The sequence below is a fragment of the Nyctibius grandis genome, chromosome 5 (genome assembly GCF_013368605.1).
Source record: "Nyctibius grandis isolate bNycGra1 chromosome 5, bNycGra1.pri, whole genome shotgun sequence".
Taxonomy (NCBI): domain Eukaryota; kingdom Metazoa; phylum Chordata; class Aves; order Nyctibiiformes; family Nyctibiidae; genus Nyctibius; species Nyctibius grandis.
This window is the reverse complement of record NC_090662.1, coordinates 9,831,070-9,854,889: the sequence shown is the minus strand read 5'-3', so window position 1 is coordinate 9,854,889 and position 23,820 is coordinate 9,831,070.

Below are 23,820 nucleotides of genomic sequence, written 5' to 3'. Positions count from 1 at the left end.
TTTGTAGTTTACTCTCATCTAGAGGCAATCAAGAGAGACAGATTTTCATCCTAATCCACAGGAAACACCAGAAAACCAGAACAATCACAGACATTTAATTTTTATCACTCTGTAGTTTTTCAGTTTAGGACACATTATTTTCTTAATTTCATTTCATGGAATCATAGAATCTTAGAATACTTTGGGCTGGAAGGGCCCTTTAAAGGTCACCTAGTCCAACTCCCTCTGCAATGAACAGGGACATCTTCGGCTAAATAAGGTTGCTCAAAGACCTGTCCAACCTGACCTGGAATGTTTCCAGGGATAAGGCATCTATCACCTCTCTGGGCAACATGTTCCAGTGTCTTACCACCGTCACAGGAAAGAATTTCTTCCTAATATCTAATCTAAATCTACCCTCTTTCAGCTTAAAACCATGACCTCTTGTCCTATCGTAACAGGCCCTGCTAAAAAGTTTGTCCCCATCTTTCTTATAGGCCCCCTTTAAGTGCTGAAAGGCTGCAGTAAGTTCTCCCCAGAGAATTCTCCAGGATGAACAACCCCAACTCTCTCAGCCTGTCTTTATAGGAGAGGTGATCTCTCACTGATATAGTCATTCCATCATAGAAAGCCACCAGGTTGGTCAGGCAGGATTTGCCCTTGGTGAAATCATGCTGGCTGTCTTGAATCACCTCCCTGTCCTCCATGTGCCTTAGCATAGCTTCTAGGATTTCTTAACGCTCTACCTCTCACCAGGGGCTGCAGTGGGTAAAGTGTCAAATAGTACTGAAGGTGAGGAAGAAGGATGTGTGGAAGAACATACCATTGCAGAAAGGAGGTAAGCTGGGGATACACTAACATCTAACCCAAATCTAGAAGGAATAACTGAAAGTCACGATTATGGGAAGGAGCATGTGTACCACGCAGCTGGACAGAGATGAAGGTGGGAATTTCTGCCTTCCAATCACTGCACTATGAGCCCCTGTCAAAGCTGCTGCAGAAATTTGCCTTGTATCAAGACCTCTATATAGCACTCTTTCATGATAGATACAGCTGCAGCAGAGGTATAAGGGCCCTCAAGATGTTTTTTTAAGCAGGGAGCACCACAGCCTCAAAATGTTGCTGTTATTCCTGTGCAGTCCAAAGGGGAACATGGGCAGGTTAGAATTCTGCAAATTAAGGCAAGAGAGAAACTTCCAGGGAAAATATCCAGAACCAGTCAAATTTTACTACTCCCCTACAAAACAAGGGAGGTAAAGACTTGTGGTGGGCTGAATCTGAGGTCCATGAGTCACAGGATGGATTCCTCAACTGCTAATCTCAACTTTCAGGGAGTGACTTTAGAAGTTTTGAGTAGTCACATCTTCAGGTTAGAGGAAACAGCAGATGATTATTCTCTCAGGATCAGCCACTTAATTAAATATAGAAAATCCACTCTGTTATGGCCAACCAGACCCATTGACCTCAAATTTTTATTCTCACAGTATTTCTTTAAAGTGCAGCATCTAGTCCATGGATAGTCAAGAAGAAAAATGTGATAGAATTTACAACTGTCATATTACATATGTTCTCCAAAGAGCAGATAATCTTCTGGCAGACATAAACTCACCAATTTGTGAAGGAAAGTGTAGTATATAAACCTCACATATTTTTCTTAACTCATACCCTGCAATGGCACTAACATTTTTCATTCATGGTCTGATATATGTTGTGAAACATGATGTGTGAAAGTAGACTTAAGGTTCAATTTTACCATTTTTCAGGGAGGACACGATTCAAAAATAAGATATATTTTTCTAAGCAGAGCTTCCCTTCTAGTATGTTATTTTGCATGTGTCCTTCAGAGGAATTCTTGCATCTTCCTCCGAAACTTGAAAAAAGTGGCATCTGCTGGAGCTAGGATGAGGAAAAGATTTGTTATTGTTTTGAAGAGTTGTGTTCTTTTAACATTACTGGAACCAGAAAGAGGGATTTAGGTGCTTTAGATTCTTAGATTTGATTAAAGCAAACATACATTTTTATTTTAAAAATAGAAGGAAAATATTTGTAATTTTTCCTTTTTTTTCATGTCAAACCTTTCTGCCGACATGAACAATAGACTTCTGGGAGGTTTTTTATTTTATTCTTGGTCTCTCAGGTAGCTCTGCTGATTCCTCTGTTTCTGTGTTTCATTATGTCTCTTTGCTCCTTCCATGACCCTTAAGCTATGTTATTTTCTGTATCTGGTATATAGAAGCAAAATATCCCAAAACAAATATCTAGTATGGCTTAGTGAAGAGTGATTCATGAGCCACTGAAATGAACAATAATTGTAATTTGTTGGTTGCAGGATTTTTTTTGACTATGGGCTCAAGCCCCTGTTCTTACTTTTTCATTACAAATAGGGCATTTTTTTGTCTCTGTATGTTACACACTGAATTTGCAGCTTGGTTCAATAGCAGATCCTTGGCTGATGTCATTCGTTGCAGCAGCACTGACCTTGCTGAAGCTATGCTGAAACATTGCAATGGACTGAAAGTATGAACTCAGTTGTGTATTGCACAATATCCTACCACTTACACCAAGTAATACACTGCATTTTCTCCAAAAAAACAAGCGGTGAAATGATAAATTACTCATTTTCCATTGCAATAGACCTAAAGTATATTAAACATGTTAGTCTTCTATGTTACTAGTCATAACTTAAGAGATCAGTTTCAACACAGAATGGTTAATTTGTGTTAGCTGTAGGCAGATCCTGCTTGACAGGTGAAGTGAACGCCATAAAATACCTTAAAAGTGTCAATATTTTGCTCTGAAAGAGGTTTTGTTGAGGGTTGTCTTGAGTTTCTTTCAGAGCAAATTAAAGCATGAACTTCAGAAGCATTTTTACCTTGATAAACTTTAAATTCCTTGGGATGATTTTAGCCTCTGTCTTTTCATCCTCAGTAATGAACTGGAATTTGACTATCTTCATTCTACACAGACCTTCTTCAAGCTGTGAGCAGAGAGAATCAATTGTGAAAAATCAGCTGTGTTTACAATGTATTTCTTGTTCATATAAAAGCATTTCTTAGGTGTTCATGGACATAATTTTTTTTTGTTTTATACCGGTTTGATCCTATCTTTGCTTTATTTTACTTCTGCTTTTCAGACAACCGCACACTGTCATCTCAGTTTGCCTTTTGTAATTTTATTTTTCTACACACTCACATGTGTACAAGACTCAGAATTTCTGCTGTAGACCATTAGAACATAAAAAGATACCCCTAATGAGAATAAAACTCTATGTAATATACAAAAGTTTTCTCATGTAATACTTTGGGACACTTAACCCTTTGTTCTGATTGATAATAGAGTAGACTATACAAAAATTAAAACCAGAAAAAATAATAAATTAAATGTAGCCTGCGGATTCTCATTTTGGTTTAATCATGAAAAAAAAAAAAGCTGTCAGAGTCTGAAAAATGTCTTTTGAACGAGGTCTCCACTGGCTGAATCCACAGTGTAGTGGATTCCAGTCACGGGTAGTAGCAGTAGGTTGTCATCCATGGACTTGACAACCACGAGACAGAAAGAGATACATACAAGGTGTGCATGTTATTGTCATCACAACCAGGTGTTATCAGCTGCCACTCTGCTATGCCATTGACCTTCTTGACTAAAGGACTTTCACCAAGCACTATTCATAGATATATATTTTTCCAATCCACTGTCAGTCTCCATTATTTAAAGGGTGAAAGAAACTCTGCATATATTTATCCTGCTGTGCACTACCAAAATGCAGAAATTCAAATAAAGTAGAGACTTGCTGAGAAGCCCTGCAAACTTGTGTCTTTTATTCCAAATAAAATAATGTGTAAAATTATACAAAACAAATTAAATTATATATGGATGGTTTGTCATTTTTCAGCCAGTGGGAAACCTTCTCTTTATAGCAAAAGACAGAGTTAAAAAGGTTTCCTGAATATCTCAACATATACATTTTGAAATATTCTACATAGCCTTCCCCAGTGCCTCACTAATTTTAAGATTGTCTTACCCTTTAAGTGACCTGATCAGAGTTGCTTATACAGCCAACTAATTCCCCGACTTGTTCATTAAGATTATTGTTGAAAACTTTAAAAATTCATTATGTGTGAGCACAATGAGAACAGGATGAGTTTTTGGCTCACTGCTAGTAAGAGATAAGTTTAGTTTTTACCTTGAAAGGGAAATAGAAAAGTCTCTGTATTTCTCAGTCTAAGCCTATCAGAAAGATGATTCTTGAATATCTTCAATTTATGTACATAAAAGACATCTAATTCCTCCATATGAAAAGAACTATGTGAAGGACTTTGGGGCATAAGTTAGTGAGTATATCAACTAAATATAAGTAAATCATAGGAAAATGATGGGATAAAAGACAAAGTAAGCTATTCAAACTTTAGGAAACTGAACAAATAGAAGCAGAAAGTTTTATATATACAAAATTACAAAATATATGGTTTAAATCACTATAAATACAAGAGTTAATGTCTCATGGAATAAAATGCTTTTTTTTAGTTTTTTTAGGACCTAAACCTGATAGAAGATAAATTCAGCTTAAGTTTTTAAGTTTCAAGAAAGAGATGGAAGAGGTGGAAAATCAGATGTAGAAGACTTGTTTGCCATTATGAGGCAAACATATATATCTACCTGTATATAGGTATGGTTATGAGGGTAACTATGCACTAAGTGCATTAAAGGGCATCGCTGAACCTGAATGGAACTTTGAAAGGCCCTGCATACTTTTCCCAGATTTTTTTATTTTTATTATTAGTTTTTATGTGATTACATATGTGTTACAAAATCATGTGAAATGCCATGCCAAAACTAACATGCAAGATGAAAAATCATAGCTGTTTACTAAGGACATATTTTAATGCAGCGATAAATGAAATGTTAATTTCTCTAGATCAAAGCATCTCCTGTTGGAAACAGTGTAACATGTTGTATTTAAATACATCACTGTTGCTGAAACCGCCTTCTCAGATGAAAATGTGCTGACAACATTTTTATAACCATTTCTAGATACAATGAACAGCTCTCATATGCAAGTCATCTCCACCGTTGTCTTCTGCCAAGGTGGAGAATGAAACGCCCTGTGCAATGTTTTGCCAGGTGATGTCTTGGATTGGTTTTGCTTGTTCTGTTTGTTAAATAGATAAATATTTTTTTTTTCTTTTAAAGCAAGCAAGGTTTGTGGTGTTCCTGACTTCTCTGAAGCCCATCCTCAATGCTACTCAGGTCTTTTATCACCAGATTTGCGCTTGATAACAACAGAAGCTGAGCTGTCTCTGGATGAGTATATGTGAAAATAGGAGAGAAAAGGACCCAGCAAATTCATCCAGTTCACTGCTGCGCTGCACATCACACAGTTTATTAACAGCTCTGGCTCATCAAACAGTGTCTTTGGTCTACTGAATTTCATTATTAAAATTCCTTGTTCAGCCCCCCCGCTGAGCAATAGCCAGCTCACTCCCCCACCAGTCTGCTCAGCTGGTGGGGCAAAGTAGGGCCAGCCCACCTTCCTGGTTGGGCCACCCCAGTCCTGCCAAAAGAGACAGTTTACATCTCATGGCAAGCACTCTGGAAGGGGCAGAGGGAAGGAAGACCCACCCTGGAAGTAACAGGTTTGGGATTGGAGCGTTCCTGTGAGGAAGGGGAAAGGGTGTGGGAGGGGTTTGAGCATGGGAATAGCTCTCGCACCTGGGAAGTGCTGAGGAAGGGGAGAGGTGGCTGCTAGTTTTGCTCCTTCTAATTTCAAAGAGCAGTTTCAAAATTTCAGGAAACTCCCTTTTATAGAAAAAAAAAATTGGTTATTAAAAAGACCCTAGGGTTTTTCAAAAATAATTTCAGAAAAATTTTCTCCCTGTTTCCAGCTTGCAGTAAATTTTTAAAAGAAATATTTCAGGTGATTTAGATAAATTTTCCTTAAGAAAAGCCTTAAGCACACATCTCTCCATGATTTAATTAACCTATAGCTAATTCTAACAAAGATACAAGCAGAATTGCACAGAAACCTACATTCCACTTGCTGCTCAAATGACTAGTCAAGTATTTAATACAAAATGAGTTTTAATCTCAGGCAGAAGAAGGAAGTCTACAACCTAGAATATATTGTGTGGGAAGGTACCAATATTGTATTTATTGCTCTTTTTCGGAGTTAGACATGCTGTAAGCACGTCTACTGAGTGAGATTATGCAAATGGGCTAGGCAAGACAAAAGGATGAAGTCATGCAGAGGATGAAGGCATGAGTTTAGCACCTTGCTCCTGGACATCCTCAAAACAGACATTTCCTGCCACAGAAATTCAAATGTCCTGGGCTGTTCCTAAACTGTCCTTTAGCTCTGCACCATGGAAGACCCTGCAGTGTTTCAAAACAAAGACCTCTTAGAAGTTCACCATAGATGACAGTCAGCCTGTGCCTCAGTTGTCTTTCCCCAGTAAACAAGATTTGGAAGATGTCTGGGGTGTGCTTAAATCCCATTTTCATGTGGAGTCTGGATAGGCTAAGGTTTACACTCAGATCAGGAAACTTCTTTTGTTCTGGAGTTTCTCAGTTTAGATGTCACATGGGAAATCATGTGAAATAATCACAAAGGATAATGTGAGGGAGACTAATGTCCCCTGTTCCCTTTTTATTCCCTGCTGAGAAAAAGGCAAAAGTCTGCCCTGCAGGGCATTTCAGAGCAGAAGCCTAATGCAACCACCTGGAGTCAGACTGTAGGAGCTACTTTCTGTCCATTAAGAACAGAAAAAGCATCACAATGCTTAAGTTCTGTGACTAGCTCCTTAATCTGTTAAATTAGGCACTTAAGGTACCTACAGGTTTAGGTGGGAATTGGATGAATGTTAGTGGCACCTAAATGATGGCTTGGGATCCTTAATGCAGCATTTAGATGCTGAAGTGCATTCTGAGAACACCTGTTATCTCTTTGTGGCTGTGAATACTAACTAACTTTTTTTGTTTCAGGTAGCATAGGGACTTTCCTGGTATACACTTTTTCAATCTGAATATGTGCTTCCTTATGATCATTAAACGATAAATGGACCTGCTCTCAGAATTTTGATATAAAGTTTTGAAGAGTTCATGTTTCATGTATGTGGTTAAAAACAAGGCTTGGACAAAATAGAGGGGGGATGTTTAACATCTGAAATTAAGTCATATTTATAATATAGAAAATTTTCTGTACAGTTGGATAAGGTCAAGACTGAGAAAGTTGTACTCAAGTTAAAGAAGGGAATACCATTTGTACAAGAATGTGCTCTCTTCTTAGCAAAAGATCAGTTTGAAGCTTTACAAATGTGTTCTACTTCAGAAATATTGCATGTGGTTACTTCATAGCTCCACACTCTCAAGACACTTCCTTTTTTTCTTGCTTTCTAAGCTAAATGCACCATACTAGCACTGAGATTAAAGCACCAGTTGAGATGGTTCATATTGGAGCACTGAAGCCATAAGCTATTATAGTTAAGTGGTCAGAGCATGCTATTTGTTCTAGGGATAAAAAAATGGGATTTTTTTGAAGAAGGGCAGGAGGAAACTTTTCTAAATGTCCAGTTTCTTCTGTTGGCATCAGTGCATAGTGGCCATCTGTTCAGGCTGGTTCACAAGGACAAGTCTGGTCTACCAACAAGCCCACATCCAGGCTAGCTTTGTTTTACGTAGTTCACAGGTTGGGTTAAACTACCATATGGCTCTAGGGAGTCAGAACTGCAGGTCTATTTTTAACTTTTTTCCTGCTTAGGTACCACCCTTAATACCTTGCCTGAACAGGAAGGCCTCTTATGATTTAATACATTGAACACCATGTCTAATTAAAAAAAATAGTCTTCCCAGAACATAAGAACAACAGTCCTGGACACAGAACAAAAGCCCATCTGTATCAGTATCTTGTCTCCAACAGAGGGTAGTGACAGGAAAATAGGTGATACTTGTATGCAAGAACACTCTTGAAGACCCCATGCCAAAGACCTAATTTGAAGCTAAAATGGCCTCCTCAAGCTTGATGTGGTGTATTTATGCAAGAAAACCTTCCATTGTCCATTCCTTTGATGAATTGGTCACTTGTGATTTTTGAACTGATTGTCTGCAACACTTCATGAGTTCCATTGTTTAATTATATGTTAACAGTGACCTCCTTTTGATTGTTTGATCATGAATCTTGCTAAAGTATTTGATGCCCCAAAGCTCAGGTGTCGCGATAACTTGTCAGCAGTCACTCCCTCTTCACCTTTTCCTACACTACTTATGGTTTTACAGAACACAGTCATAATCTTCCCTTCAGTTATCTGTTTTTCATCACAAATAGGCTTTTTCTGTTCAGTTCTGTTTCAGACACTTCTCATACAGAAATCAATGATTATCAGCTGTCCCTCTCTGTACTTTTTCTATTATGACTGTATTTTTTTTGACATTACATTCAATATATCCAGTACCTTTTGGGTGTCTAATAGAGAATAGATTTTGAGTAACTACACAAGTGGTAATTATGTCTAAGGAACAAAAGTGGTAACACCTTACAGATATAAAGCATTTTTCCAGCCATTTTGAAGTAGATGATCTATCAGAGACTATGAGCAAGTAAGCAGAGAACATGGAATAGGAACATAAATAAAGTATGATTTTGCAGGCTGGTTAGATTTAGAAATGGATCTAGAATGTGCATTTTGAAAATGGATTTAAGAGATACTTTTAAACATTCAAAAATTTTCTTTTACTTCATAATAAAGGAATACATTAGATTTAGAAACCTTCATCTGTCTAAACCCAAAGCTCACTCTTCTCAGATCAATAGAACCTTTCAGTGATGCTTATTTCTCTTAAAGTCAATGAAGTTTGGAACAGATTCTTAATGACATACTCTCTTGATATAGAATTCTATAGACACATTTTTACCAGATCAGAACTCAGACAGTGGTTATGGTTCTCTGTATCTATTTTTAAGTTATATAAATGTAATCCAGCAAGTATATACTGAGTTCATGATTTCTCTCTATTTAATTCACACCTCACTTATGCTTCTCTCATGATACCCCACCTGGAGTACTGCATCCAGCTCTGGGGTCTCCAGTACAAGGAAGACGTGGACCTGTTAGAGCAGGTCCAGAGGAGGGCCACGAAAATGGGCTGGAACACCTCTCCTGTGAAGGAAGGCTGAGACAGTTGGGGTTGTTCAGCCTGCAGAATAGAAGGCTTTGGGGAGACCTAGTTGTGGCCTTTCCATATATAAAGGGAGGTCATAAGAAAGACTTTTTACCAGGACCTGTAGAGAAAGACAAGTCATAATGGTTTTGTAGATTTAAACTGGATGTGAGGAAGTCTTTTGATGAGGATGGTGAGACACTGGAACAGGTTGCCCAGAGATGTTGTGGATGCCCCATCTCTGGGAGAGTTCAAGGCCAGGTTGGATGGGGCTTTGAGCAACCTGGTCTACTGGAAAGGTGTCCCTGCCCATGGCAGGGGGGCTGGAACTAGATGATCTTTCAATGTCCTGCCAACCCAAACCATTCTATGATTCTATGATTTTGAAGTCCCCATTTCCTCCAGTGAAGAGGCAATGTGTCAGGGAAGTGCTAAATGAAGGCCTGCCTTGCTCTTATTCTTGTGGAACTTGACAAAAGTCATTGGAAGAGTCTAAACAATTATTTTTATATTTTTAAGTCTATGGATAGTTATTCCTCTTTCTGACTTACCTATAAATACCTCCTGTTAGGTTCTAATAATTCAAATAGCCTAGTCAAGTAAAAGACAGTTTTACGCAGGGGTTTGAAGGCAGAGTTTTAACCTTAACAAAGTGTTTATTTTAGGACTTCCACAGAAAAGCTAACTTGCTTTCTTCCTAAAACCAAATATGCAAATGTAGAAAGACAGGGATTTAGCTTAGAAATATAGAAGGCTGTGAGAAATAATAACTACTCACTATATTATACTCCATTACACCCAATGAAAAATTGTTTTTCCTTCACACAATGTGTTCTTATAAAACACACTCTGTACACACAGCTTTTGCATGTATATGTCTATTAAACCTTCCTAAAGCAGGTTTGTTTATGGAGTACTTTTGAATCTATGTTTACTTACAAAGCTTGTCAGCCGTTGTTCTAGCACAGCCTCAGCCTCAGGAGTAATGGAATTAGCACTAATTATGTCAAAACAAGTCCCCATTAATCTTTTCAAGAACTAATTAACAGCTTTGTTGTGCAAAAAAAGTCTTCTTCCATCAGATACAGGGTAAATGCAAATAAAGCTGTTAAATGCAGAAGTTTTGCTGCAGCATGGGAGCGTGCTGAGAGTGGATGACACCAGGTGCAAAGTACACTGTGACATTAGGCAAACACCACCCATTTCTGCTGCAGCATTTCCAAACGCAACATCTTCAGTCCAAGGACCCAACATGTGATAACCCAGAAAGAGCTGGCATACTCACCGTTACCAGCTACCCTGAACTGCCTTTTATGCTCATCCTCTTCAGTCTAGGACCCCTTCTGCAGCCTATGTCTAAATCACATTGGCAAAGAAACACTGGACATGCAGTTTCTTTATCAAACTCAGACCTCATGTGATGCCAAAATCATTTTAGAGATTTCTTATTTAAGAAATGTCTTATCTAAGTCAGTGATGATGATTACTACAGCCTGAAAGCCTTTATGGAGAGGATTTTATGTGTCCTGAGCCCACTGCCTTTCCAGTATCACACATCTACGAACAACATACTCTGCTGTGCAAAGGAAGCTGGACCTTTTTATGAGCCTTTCATATTCCTTTTTATGAAAGGAATATGTCTTAGTTAACTTTTTTCACTCAAAATGTTCGAAGTCTATAAATAACATGTTGTCTGGCATTGCTATAAAATAAACTATCAAAGCAGAAATTAGAGAGCATGTTTTCACTTACTCAACCCAGTGCTTTTATACAATGTTCTTAAAATGCTCTAAGAGTTGCTATGTCCCAGTGCACCATTGTTTTGGCACACTTGTATCTTCAGATGCTAAAAGAAGTATCAAAATAATAGGACACAATGCTCATTTCCTAACGTGTTCTTTTAAACTGTGTTTCCACCCTGTAAACACGCTACAATTAGGGGTTTTTCATGCTTCCTTCTAACCTTACTAATCTTTCTCATTTGAACTGACAAGTTTCATGATTATTAGTGTTGTAAAATTAAATATAGGCCTCTATTCTAGGAAAATCTGAAATGTTTTTTGTACTCTACACTCAATACAGTTGCTTAAATGCAGGAATTTAGTGCTATCTGAGGTGCCCTAGTATGCATGTGCATGTGCAGCTACAGTGGCAACCTCAGCACATAGTTTTACAAGTAGGCACCTACATGTAGGTGCCTAAATTTAGGTTTAGGCCATGAGCTGAATCTCATTCTAAGAGACAAGATAATTAGCTTTGCCTAGATTTTATCCAAAATTTTCTGATTTTGAAACATAACTACCTATACTTTAGATACTAATTATCCTAATTCCTTAAGAATAGGACACTAAGTAAGGATACTGAATAAGCATCCTAACAGTTTAGGTAGCAAGTAAGCATCAATAAGCACTCACATTCTTTATTTATCACAATGGATTGACACTGAATCCTTTGCTACAGAAGAAGAGAGTTTCTGTACTGGAAGGAACTATGTGGAGTTCTCAGCACTCAACAAGAACTTGTGGTGGGAAAGAAGAAGCCTAGATAATAGATTTGTAATCAAATTGGCTAGAATGCCAATCTAAAACATTTTGCAACCGTTCTCATGGCAAACTGGCATCTTTTCAAGTTTCATAATAATATAGAGTTTTGCTATCAGAAACACTACTGTTTGCAAAAAGTATCCTGAGCAACAGATTAATAAACAGTTTGGAAAATGTGTGAGGAAAAATTGACCCTATTAACAAATACATATTGAACATTTCCAGGGAAAGGCAATGCTGCTGTTTACATATTGCAGTGTAGATAGAGACTTGCCACAGGTAACCTGTGAGACACACTAGGCTGAGGAAAAGCAGACCCATTACCAGGCACATGAAACTCTCAGGACTCTTCCTCCTCTCTCTAGCCCTCTGCACTGACAGTGACAAGTGGAACAATTCCAGCAGGGATGAAAATGGCAGAGGAGAGGTTTGCTATGAATGAACACTACTCAGCATCACTAAGTGCTCGTACTTTACCAGACTGGACAATGTGAAAATAATTTTGAGTGCACATTTATAGAAATTAATGATGTACCTGCCATGCTGACCCACCTGGCATGGGTCTTTGTGAGCGGAATATCTAACCCATATCCCTGACAACAGCCAGATGCCACTACCAAAACCTCCACCTGCCTGTTCTCTGCTACACACCTCAAAATCATTTCATGTTTTTTATAGATCTTTCCTTTTACCTCCTTCTCAGTGTGCAGAAGATCCAAGAGCTCCAGCTGTTCAGGCAGTTATGTGGCAAACAATTTCAGAGTGGTGATGCTGGGGAGGAACAGACTTTTTCTGAAAAGTAAATGTACTGACAGAGTAAAGATATATAGAAGTGGAGGTCATGAACAGTGTCAAGAAAATAGCTTGTTGCTTCTAGAAAATGAACAGGCTATTTCTGGGTGAGGTTGCTGACATAAAGGTAAGCTATGAGGTTGCTGATGTTCGTTTCTAGTTGCTTTTAAAGCTAGCAGTTGTCCTTTAGGTTCTTATTTGCATCTGCACATCATACAGTTTAGCTGTGATGCTCATGGTCACAGCACGTTGGAAATGACTATTCGTTCTTTCCTGTGATGCGAGAAACAGTAAGCATCAAAAAAATTACCCAATGTCAAGTCCTAACAGTCAGGGAAACACCTGCTCACACAGTGCAGAGTTAAACTGTGGGATATACTGTAGCAGGCTGTAGTGGGTATCAAAGCCTATGGGAATTAAAATAGAGATTAGGCAAAAGAAAAAAAAATCATAAAAATCATCCTTATACCAGAAAGTCCCTATGTTGCAGGAAATTGCACACAATACTCATGATGTAGTTAGGGCACTTCCCTGATTTATTCTGCAGTCTATTTCCACAGGCTGAGAAATAAGAAAATAGTATCTTGCTGATAGAATGATTGATATGAGGATATATGTTTGTCAATTGGATCCCAGTGCTCACCTGGGATTTTTCTGGATCAATACAAACAACAAATACAAAACTTAAACTCAAATTCACCCTCTCAAGGCTCTTCTTCCAACAGAAGCTCCTATACAAAAGAGACTTGTACTGAAATATTTAGTTTCTGTCCTGTTTTATTTAAAAAATCCAAGTCTGAACTGTTCAGTCCCAAGAGAATGATTTTTGTAATGAAATTTTCCCATGTGCCTACAAACAAATCCAGTAACTCGCATATTTCATTCCATGGTTCCCAAAAGTGACAATGCAACAAGCTGCTGTGTTAATACCATTATAAATTAAAATCATGTTAAGCAATCCAAGACATAGTTGCTAAGAATGATTAAAGCAAACCACTATGTAAAAACCCAGTGGCAGTTTTAATGTTCAAAGAATGCCATACTCATCAAATGTAATAATTCACTGTTTGACAGTTTTTTTACTAGCCTCAAATACTGGAGAATGAGATGCATTCCTTTTATAAAATGTGCATATTATGTAATTTTATGTGAAAACACAGAACTATACATTGTCACTCATAATGCATTTTAGAGATTTTCCTTTTTTGGTAGATACATAAATCCAAAATGTGCTTGAGTTACAATAAAAAGTAGAAAAATATTTAAGCTATGTTGTTAATACTGAAATCTTGCAATTGTCAGTACTTTTTTCACAGCTTCATAAAAAACAATAGTTATGTTATCACGAGAACTTTCATCACCTTTGATTGATTGTTTTAACCTTTTCCCACTATTTCTAGTGATGGTTTGATATATAAAGAAGTAGCAAAGGAGTGCTGGGAAATATTAAATAAATCAATAATTTTAAATCTGTTTTTTTTCCTCTGCTTGAATTGAGAAAAAAAAAGTGAAAAAAATAGTTCTACAATGGTGGGTTATATGAAGTATTTGGATGTGCAAGATGCAGGAACATCAGCGAATATTATCAAAGTTAGATAGAGAAATCTGGGAGCTCACATTAGATTCCAAGCTGGCTCATTAAGAAATTTGAGTCTAATGACTAGGGGTTATAATGTACTTTTAAGCATTTTTTACTGTTCACAGAGGACTGGTTTTCTGCAAGCCTTTTTGCTCCCACATAATAATGGAGTCAGCAGAACCACTCACTTGTGCAAGTGTTCAGAGTAAATGTTAAAAAAATGACATGTTGTGAAGGGAAACAAAAAAATAATAATGTCCCCTCCCCACCTTATATTCAGATGTGAAAAAATTCAGAGATCACCAAGTGTGGGTGTAAGGGAGGAAGGAGATTCTCAACCAAGGAAACTTTTGTAGTAGAAAGACTTATTTTAGAAGATAACTTCTGTATGGAATTTCATCTTATAAGATGTAGAGCCCACCCAAAAGCAATTGCAATTGCAAGGAAAGCTAAGTTGTGTAAGCAGAACAGGGGAAAAAAGAGGTGCAAGGAATTAACTGTCAGCTCTCGTAAATCTGTTTAGTTCCACTCGGCTCAGCTGAACCATGTCAGTGTATGCCAGCCAAGTAAATTACGCTGTGGTTGTAAAAAGATTTAGTGAAGAGATAATGGAAGCCAATGTATTTAGGTGTCTAAGTCTCTTTGGTACTCTTCAAAAATCCATGTACTGCCTTTGTATGATGTCTTAGTATAGTGGCTATTACATATTCTGCATGGCTAATTGATTAGCTCTAATCTAACAACAATTGCCCTAAAATAGATTCATATCATTCTTTTATTTTATTTTCCATGCAGCACTGACTTTGTTAAATTATTCATTCTCCTCTTTGGCTCCTATGATATTAAATATCACTATATATTCTACCCAGATGACCTCATACCTGGCATCACACACATGTTACTAGGGCAGTGAAGATACGTGATGTCCTCAAATCCTTTCTTTTTTTCACTAAAATGGGCTTTTATAACAAATCATATCGCATATGAACAGTAATGTATAGAATCAGAAATGAAGGATGGGATTCATCTCACCTAGCTCTGGGTTCCAAACCATTTAACAAGAGTTAAAATGGCCAAGAGTTTGTTGCAGATTTTGATTCCACAACACAAGAAGATATGTGCTCTGCTCTCTACAGCAGATCAAGAGATCAGTCTTCTTCAGGATAAAAACAAACTGGATACATCAAAGTTACTATTGTGATGGCTTGGAAAGCGCCTCCCTGGTCTATAGTTTTATTTGTATCTGGCCTCAAGGTTTCGAGTGGGCCAGAACAACTGGATCAGAAATTTTCTAAGAAACTGGGTTAGGATACTTCGATGAAAAAACACCTATTCACTGATACCAAATCTCTGTAAACCTGTATAATTTTCAATAATGTATTTGTAAGGAGAGTGAAGTATCTAAGCAGAAGTATGCAGCCCATCATGATTAGGGCATTCATGAGAGGTGATGGTCAAAAGAAATTCTGTAGTTAAATTATCAGAGATCCATCTATGTAAACCAAGGTAAAAAGATCATAAGTGGTCTTATACTGTGTACTGTAAAAAAGAATATCTACTGTCTTCTGCTGAATGTAACATTATGTTCATTTTGCATTTTCACCAAAGCCCAGATCTAATTTATGCCATCTTTTGCATCACTGCTGACAGTGACCTAATGACCTTTTTTGTGTTACAGCTGAGTACACAGTTTCCAGTTTCCCATGACTGGAAATCCTTCATCTTCAAACTCACTAACTCTAGTGGGGTTTTTTTGCCAAGTAATAATATAATTTTGGTCTTACTGATGCCAGATGAAGATGGGAAAACCAGGGATGCCCTGTGATAACAATAAAAATATACACATGAGACTTATAGAGGAGGTTGGGATCCGAGTCACAAAAAGAGTTTGTTTGGCATCAAGTTTTTGCATAAAAATTTGTTGTATTGATTCCTTCTTAAAACAAATGAGTTAGCTGGGAGTCCTATCATTCTCTGCTCTCAACCAGAAGCAGAGCTCAAGGCTTCCAGTTGAACGTCCTCCCTCAGAGAACTGGTGACACAAGTCTGGTTGTATTCATGCTGTAGTTGTTTACTCTGAAACAGCAGTCCAGATGAGAAGTTATATGAAATATAAATAAATATGAGCCCTGAAGTGGTCAGGCAGTTGGACTAGATGATCATTGTAGGGCCCTTCCAAATGAAAGTATTCTACTCTATTCTATATTCCATTCTATTCTATTCTATTCTATTCTATTCTATTCTATTCTATTCTATTCTGTTCTGTTCTGTTCTGTTCTGTTCTGTTCTATATAATCCCATAATTTCTAATATTATACATGTATGAAATTAACTTTCCATACAGACTGGAAAACAGTTATTGGTGTTATTGGTGTGTTTCAGTTGCTCCAGTGAAGATAAGTTTTTAAGAATAGACATTGAGAAAGAGAGAAATAAATGTAATTTTTAAGTGGCAGGGTCATTGTAGAAGATGTTAGAGACATTATAGAAGAAAATGTTATATAGAATCTATAAAGAGTGGGAAAAAGGATCAATCAATGAAGAGCCTACCTCATGGAGTCAGAATACGTAAGGATCTATTTCTCGTGAGGAAAATGCAGTAAAGAGAGTCACATATCTGGACTTCAGTAAAGTATTTGAGACTGGGTCACAGGGGAAATTTCTTGGGCTGGAGACAATTAACAGAAGAACTGGAACTTGGCTAAAGAATTGCTTAAATGGGAGATGACAAGCTGTATCTAAATGGGAAGCCTTGGATCACATGGACATTGCAGTGGAGTTTCTCGAGGATTAAACTTGGATTAACTTCATGTAATGTTTTCATTATGACTTTGGCACAGAAACCCAGGAGTGATCTAATAAAACATGACAACAGAGAGTTGGAAGTCATTGTCACTATCGTGAAAGACGGGGGTGCCATAGAGAAAGAACTGGATGGCCTTTTGTTAGAGAGACAGAAATGGCAGAAAATTCAGTACTATGAAAAGTGAGAACATTCATTTAGGCAGTACTAAAACTTTCTGCTGGAGGGGTTGGATGTTGAGGGCTTGAAAGTAACAAAGAAGAAAAGAAGACTGCATACTAGAGACTCACAGCATGACTATGAGCTGCTAGTGTTGTAGAGCTGTGTAAAGGCATATGAGATCCAAAGAGAAAGGGAAAAAATGCCTGTGTACAAGGTTATGGTAAGACCTCATCTGGTGCAGTGCATGCGGTCTGATGCTCAAACAGTAAAAAGATGGATTAAAATAGGAACAAAATGTCAGGTAGGACCATAATATGGAAGTAATTTGAAAATTTCCAAGTGTTGGATATGGTTTGTTTCTTATTATGAAAGGCAAACTATTGATAGTGTGCCTGTGATAGTGATAACTTCTTTGTTTTAGCCTTTCTGCCTCAGCAGTTTGCTTAGCAGGACCATGGTCAAATGAGAGCATGTCCAATAGCACAGCGAGCCTAAGGAAGCACTGATGATTCATGCTGCTTCAAAGATACTACATCATACTGAAGAATAAGCAGGGAAGGCTGAAAAAGAATCTCTGAATAGTTTTCACTGGTAGAATTTCTGTACAAGCTACTTCACAGCCTCATTGTGTCTATGTGTTTTCCACATCCAGCAGTATGACCTGATATGACCTGATTCCATAAAAATAAATGAATTAATGTGGCAACAGTTCACTCCAGTGTTGGTTAAAATCCCATTTAGTCTTTAAAAGCTCAACCGTGTCTATGCTCCTGCTAGAATTGCTTCTAGTTCGTTCCCAAATTAGACAGACAAATGCAGGCATCTCACTTATCCTGTGGATGGAGGATATTGGGGTCTACCTTGTCCATCTTACACAAAGATTATAGAGGTTTTCCATCCAAAATGATCTGATTTTCTATAAAATAAGAAGTGAAGAAATTTGACTTCAGTGGCTAGTACACTGTTCAATCCATAAAACTTTAGTCCCTGGACAAGGAAGATAAAGCAGTCTAGTATTTAAAAATAATAATAATAAAAATATTCAGCTGAGGTTGTAATATAAAACTTAAGCGTCTGAGAGAAACCAGTGAACCAGTACTTTAGCATGCAGCTATTTCTTATATCCTTCTTCTCACAAAAGAATACAAAGTCCTTAGTCAGCCTGATTATTAGATTAGGCTATTATGAGGCATTGATCTCTCTACTGAAGTCTATATTCTTTATATTTCTGTTCATCTTGGAGTAGGATTTTTTGCTAGTTCCTTTTCAGTGTCTTCCTTGAGAACATTCATCACTATATTTACTTCCAAAGTGATTTTCCAGCACTGAGTGATGTTTTTCAGTAAATACTTTATTTCTGTAATTGCTCAAAAATAAATTAAAAAAGCCCCCAAACTTCAGGATTACCAAAGTATGAAACAGAATCTGAAAAGTAGTTTCAACTAAAACAAAGAACCGGGGTGAAAAAAAAAACGATCAATTTATCTTTTTGAGGCATAAGAAAATATATTTCTAATTCCAGTTTGAAATTATATTCTACATTTCAAAAGCTGAATTAAATTAAAAAAAAAAACAAACAGGTTTTGAAAAGGGTTCAAAAGCTAAACTAAACTTTCCTGGGTGCCCCACGGTAGCGGTTTTTGATCTGGGTATTTTTCCTTTTTAACCTAAAATTCAGATCCTGAACATAACATTTTTCTTCATTTTTACATTTGGCTACTAACATCGAGACCCCAGGGTTGGTTTGGCTCCAGTGACTTTGAGCCTCTTCAGCTGTGAGCAGTGAGAATCAGTAAATACCCAGGACTAGTTCAGCTGGGAGGATTACAGTTGTACCAGTGTTTCCCAGAACAGCTGCTGCAAGAAGCTTGCTTAATACCTGCTGCCTGTAAAAATAATTAAGGAGTAAATGAGGGCTTGCCACAGGACTTGTATCCAGGTTTACTGAGCACCTCTGGAGAAGCAAGAGCACAGGCATTTTGCTTTCTTCAGGGATATATTTGCCCCTCAGCTGGAGTTAGCTATGGTTGTGAAAGTAGGTGTTTAAGGGTTCAGAAGAGGCAAGGAGAAGAAAACCTGCTCACACCACCAGTGTTTCTGTAACCTGTGCATGAACCTTTAAATTAAGTAGCTTTGTTCATAAGCCTTAGTTATCTGGCATAGAACAGCTTCATTGCTAATGCCAAAACACCCCATGTGGTTTAGAAAAAGCAGTCAGTCCCCTCAACTCCTCACAACCCTTACATACACTAATCCAAGAAATAAATATATAAATGTGTTGTAATAACTCATATTACCCAAAATTTGTTTTCAAAGGCCCAATTGCTGAATAGCAAGGCTTGAGGGTCTTTTTCATCAAACTCTTCTGGAGGGATAAAAGAAAAATAGGTTTTATGTGTAGAAAACAAATACCAAGCAGAGGTGTTTCAAAAAAACTAAGTAATTTGGTTTTAATAAAATCCTTTCGTGTTTGTCTTCAACTTAGAAGTCACAGCAGGTCAGTTTAAAAAGTCAGACTACTTCACTGATAGAACTGAAAGGCGGATTAAGCTCTTGGTACTGCCTTAGTGTCTTCTTTGAGAGGAAGTAAAAGTGCAGTTTAAACTCAAAGCATAATTACAAGGAGCTTTATTTTTGTGAGATGGAAACAAAAAGTGAATTCCACCTGACTAGGTGAGGAAAAAGTGTGTGGTCTGGTGATGGCCCAGGTTTAATTCTCTTGGAAACTTGTTCAAGGTAATCTAATCTCTGTCCTGTCTCCCAGTTTACAGGAAAGTCTAATACCAATTCCTTGAAAATTGTCGAGAAGATAAATACATGAAGACTGTGTGATAAGGAAGACATCATATAATTATTGTAGATTCCCAATTCTTACAATCTAATGAAGGAAGTGCAATGCATTTAATAGATAATGAGATTTTCAGACATCAGTCTTGCACTACTCTGCTGTAGTACCTCACACATTCTGGATTTTATTTCTTCTCTTATAGAATCATAGAATTGTTTTGATTGGAAAAGACCTTTAAGATCATTGAGACCAACCATTAACCTAACACTGCCAAGTCCACCACTAAACCATATCCCTAAGCACCACATCTACTCATCTTTTAAATACCTCCAGGGATGGTGACCCCACTTCCCTGGGCAGTCTGTTCCAATGCTTGACAACCCTTTGAGAGAAGAAATTTTTCCTGATATCGCTGGTGCAGCTTGACGCCATTTCCTCTCATCCTATCGCTTGTTACCTGGGAGAAAAGACCAACACCCACCCCGCTACAACCTCCTTTCAAGTAGTTGTAGAGCGTGATAAGGTCTCCCCTCAGCCTCTTTTTCTCCAGACAAAACAACACCAGTTCTCTCAGCTGCTGCTCATAAGACTTGTGCTCTAGACCCTTCACCATCTTTATTGCCCTTCTTTGGACTCGCTCCAGCACCTCAATGTCTTTCTTGTAGTGAGGGGCCCAAAACTGAACATAGTATTCAAGGTGCAGCCTCACCAGTGCCGAGTACAGGGGGACCTTCCCTTCCCTAGTCCTGCTGGCCACACTATTTCTGATACAAGCCTTCTTGGCCACCTGGGCACACTGCTGGCTCCTATTCATCCGGCCATTGATCAACACCCCCAGGTCCTTTTCCACCAGGTAGCTTTCTAGCCACTCTTCCCTAAACCTGTAGCATTGCATGAGGTTGTTGTGCCCCAAGTGCAGGACCCGACACTTGGCTTTGTTGAACATCATACAATTGGCCTCTGCCCATCAATCCAACCTGTCCAGATCCCTCTGCAGAGCCTTCCTCCCCTCCAGCAGATCAACACTCGTGCCCAACTTGATGTTATCTGCAAACTTACTGAGGGTTCACTCGATCCCCTCGTCCAGATCATTAATAAAGTTATTAAAGAGCACTGGCCCCAATACTGAGCCCTGGGGAACACCACTTGTGACCGGCCGCCAGCTGGATTTAACTGTGTTCACCACAACTCTTTGGGCTCTGCCATCCAGCCAGTTTTTTACCTGGCAAAGAGTACGCCCATCCAAGCCATGGGCAGACAGTTTCTCCAGCAGAGTGCTGTGGGAAATGGTGTCAAAAGCTTTACTGAAACCTAGGCAGACAAAATCCACAGCCTCTCCCTCATCCACTAAGTGGGTTACCTTGTCATAGAAGGAGATAAGAGAGACAGCAAGGGATACTATTAACTTACCTTGACACAGCACTATATAACAACATGGTTGCTGCTGTCTCCCTCAGCCAGAGCCCCCTGAATAACCATATGTGAGACTGCAGTAAGAGAGCCCGCACAATGTAGAAGCACCCAGGTCTGACAAAAGATCCCAACGGATGATTTCTTGAGCCCTTCTTTGCCAAACTGTTATCGTCCTCTCTTTTGAGCAAGCCTTTTGTGGAACAACTCAGGTTTTCCAATAACACACCAGGGTCTTTTGGGAAGGGAACCTCTCAAGCCATCTCTGAATCATGGAAGAAAAACGTCATCATGCTTCCCACTATCAAATGTCAACTGGACAGATCAGTTATTCACTTGGTCAATGAAAGAGATCTGGGGATATTTTTAACAGAGTTGAATGCAGCTACCAAAAGCTTTGTACATTCTCATCATCTTACCAGCCTGGGAAACCCATCAAAACACTGTACAGAAAAGTCCTGCACTTTGTAAAAGCTTTTTCATGCAGTCTTCCTGATCTTATAACGTGGTGTGTTATATACAGTATGAAGCGGGTGGCTTCTTACCTGCCTCTGTGATGCCAAGTCTTATCATGTTATCTCAAGTTCAACAATAGTTGAAAGATTTCTGAAAATTCAGCTTCAAGCTTTGTGTTCATATGAGATATGTTTCCATTTAAAGTTGATAAAACATTCGCTTCCAGCCTGTGGTAGAGAAAAACTTGGAAATTCAAACCATAGCAACTTAAAAAAATAGAAAGCAAATAAAAGATATCTGAATATCATGCTTGGAAAACTTTGTGTATTTTGAGTCTCTCACATAAGTCAATGACTGATTTTTCAAGTTTTTGAGGATGGTAATGATTAATTTTGCCTATAGAATTCCTGTTAATATTACTCATTTCATGTTCCTTTGAAACTCCTGGGGGATATCTTCTCATCCTTGGAATTTGTTCCTGTTCATTTTAAAAAAATCTTTTTTTTTTAAGCCTTGACTGAGCAAAGCAGACATGAAATGAAGACTATATGAATAAAGCTTTACACAGATGATGTTACACCACCAGTCTAATGAAATTAAAATCTTCAAATTAAAAAAAAATAGGAGATATAGGAATATTTAGACAAATTCAGTAAGAAATTGGCAAGATTCTTCATTTTCATTCTGCATACAGGTACCCCTGACATTTTCTCTTTATTTATTCTCAATGAGTCTTTCAAATGGTTCATTAAATTCACATTCAAAAACTAGACTGATTGTTTAATCTTGGCTGCTACTTGAAAGGTATGTCCCAGTTTAATATCAGCCAGAAAAACTAACTTGTGACTTGAAAGTAGAAAAACTGGGTGATGGCTGATAATAAACCTGAAATCAGCTGTCATGGGCCTCCGTTAACATAGACAATGAGAAATCACTGCACGCAAGTCCTTAAGTAATCAAATCTTTTCTAGGAATGGAAGAACCAGCTCCTTCAGTAGTTGAATTTGCATACAGATTATATACATACTGGTAATACTACCTGCATTTAGAGTTAACAATGACACTTATGCCTGTTATACCTCAACGGTGAACAGAACTAAAAGGAGAAACTTAAGACAAAGGCCAGTCTTCGAAGGAACATGCTTAGAAGGCAGCTCTGCAGAGAAGGACCTGGAAGTTCTGGTGGACAAGTTCACCATAAGCCAACAATGTGCCCTTGCGGCCAAGAAGGCCAGTGGTATCCTGGGGTGCATTGGGAAAAGTGTGGCCAGCAGATCAAGGGAGGTTATCCTCCCCCTCTACACTGCCCTAGTGAGGCCTCACCTGGAGTACTGTGTCCAGTTCTGGGCCCCCCAGTTCAAGAAAGACAAGGAACTACTGAAGAGAGTCCAGCGGAGGGCTACAAAGATGATCAGAGGACTGGAGCATCTCTCTTATGGGGAAAGGCTGAGCGAGCTGGGTCTGTTTAGCCTGGAGAAGAGAAGACTGAGGGGGGACCTTATCTACACTTCCAAATACCTTAAGGGTGGGTGTCAAGAGGATGTGGCCAGACTCTTCTCAGTGGTGCCCAGTGACAGGACAAGGGGCAACGGGCACAAATTGAAACATGGGAAGTTCCATCTGAATATGAGGAAAAACTTCTTTACTTTGAGGGTAGCAGAGCACTGGAACCTGCTGCCCAGGGAGGTTGTTTGAACATCTCCTTCTCTGGAGATGTTCAAAACCCACCTGGACATGACCCTGTGCAACCTGCTGTAGCTGCACCTGCTTTGTCAGGGGGTTGGACTAGAAGATCTCCAGAGGTCCCTTCCAACCCTTACTATTCTGTGATTCTGTGAAGAGCATGTTTTTCTAACACACGTTTTCCAGATACAATGCTATTTATCTCCTCTATCTTCATTTAGTACTTCTGACTGAATTGTTTGTTAAATCAATCCTTCTTCCTCATGATTCATGATCTTTTCTTGAAAATATAGTCTGTAATTCAATTTGTGGATAGTCAAAAAAAATTTCTAAGACTAATGGACTTTATAGACACAGAAAAATTCCACATTTTCTAAAATATGGAGTCATATTTCTTTAATGGAGGTATGATATTTGAACTAGATGATCATACGATCCAGAAACATTTACATTATGAAAAATGAACTGTTAAAAT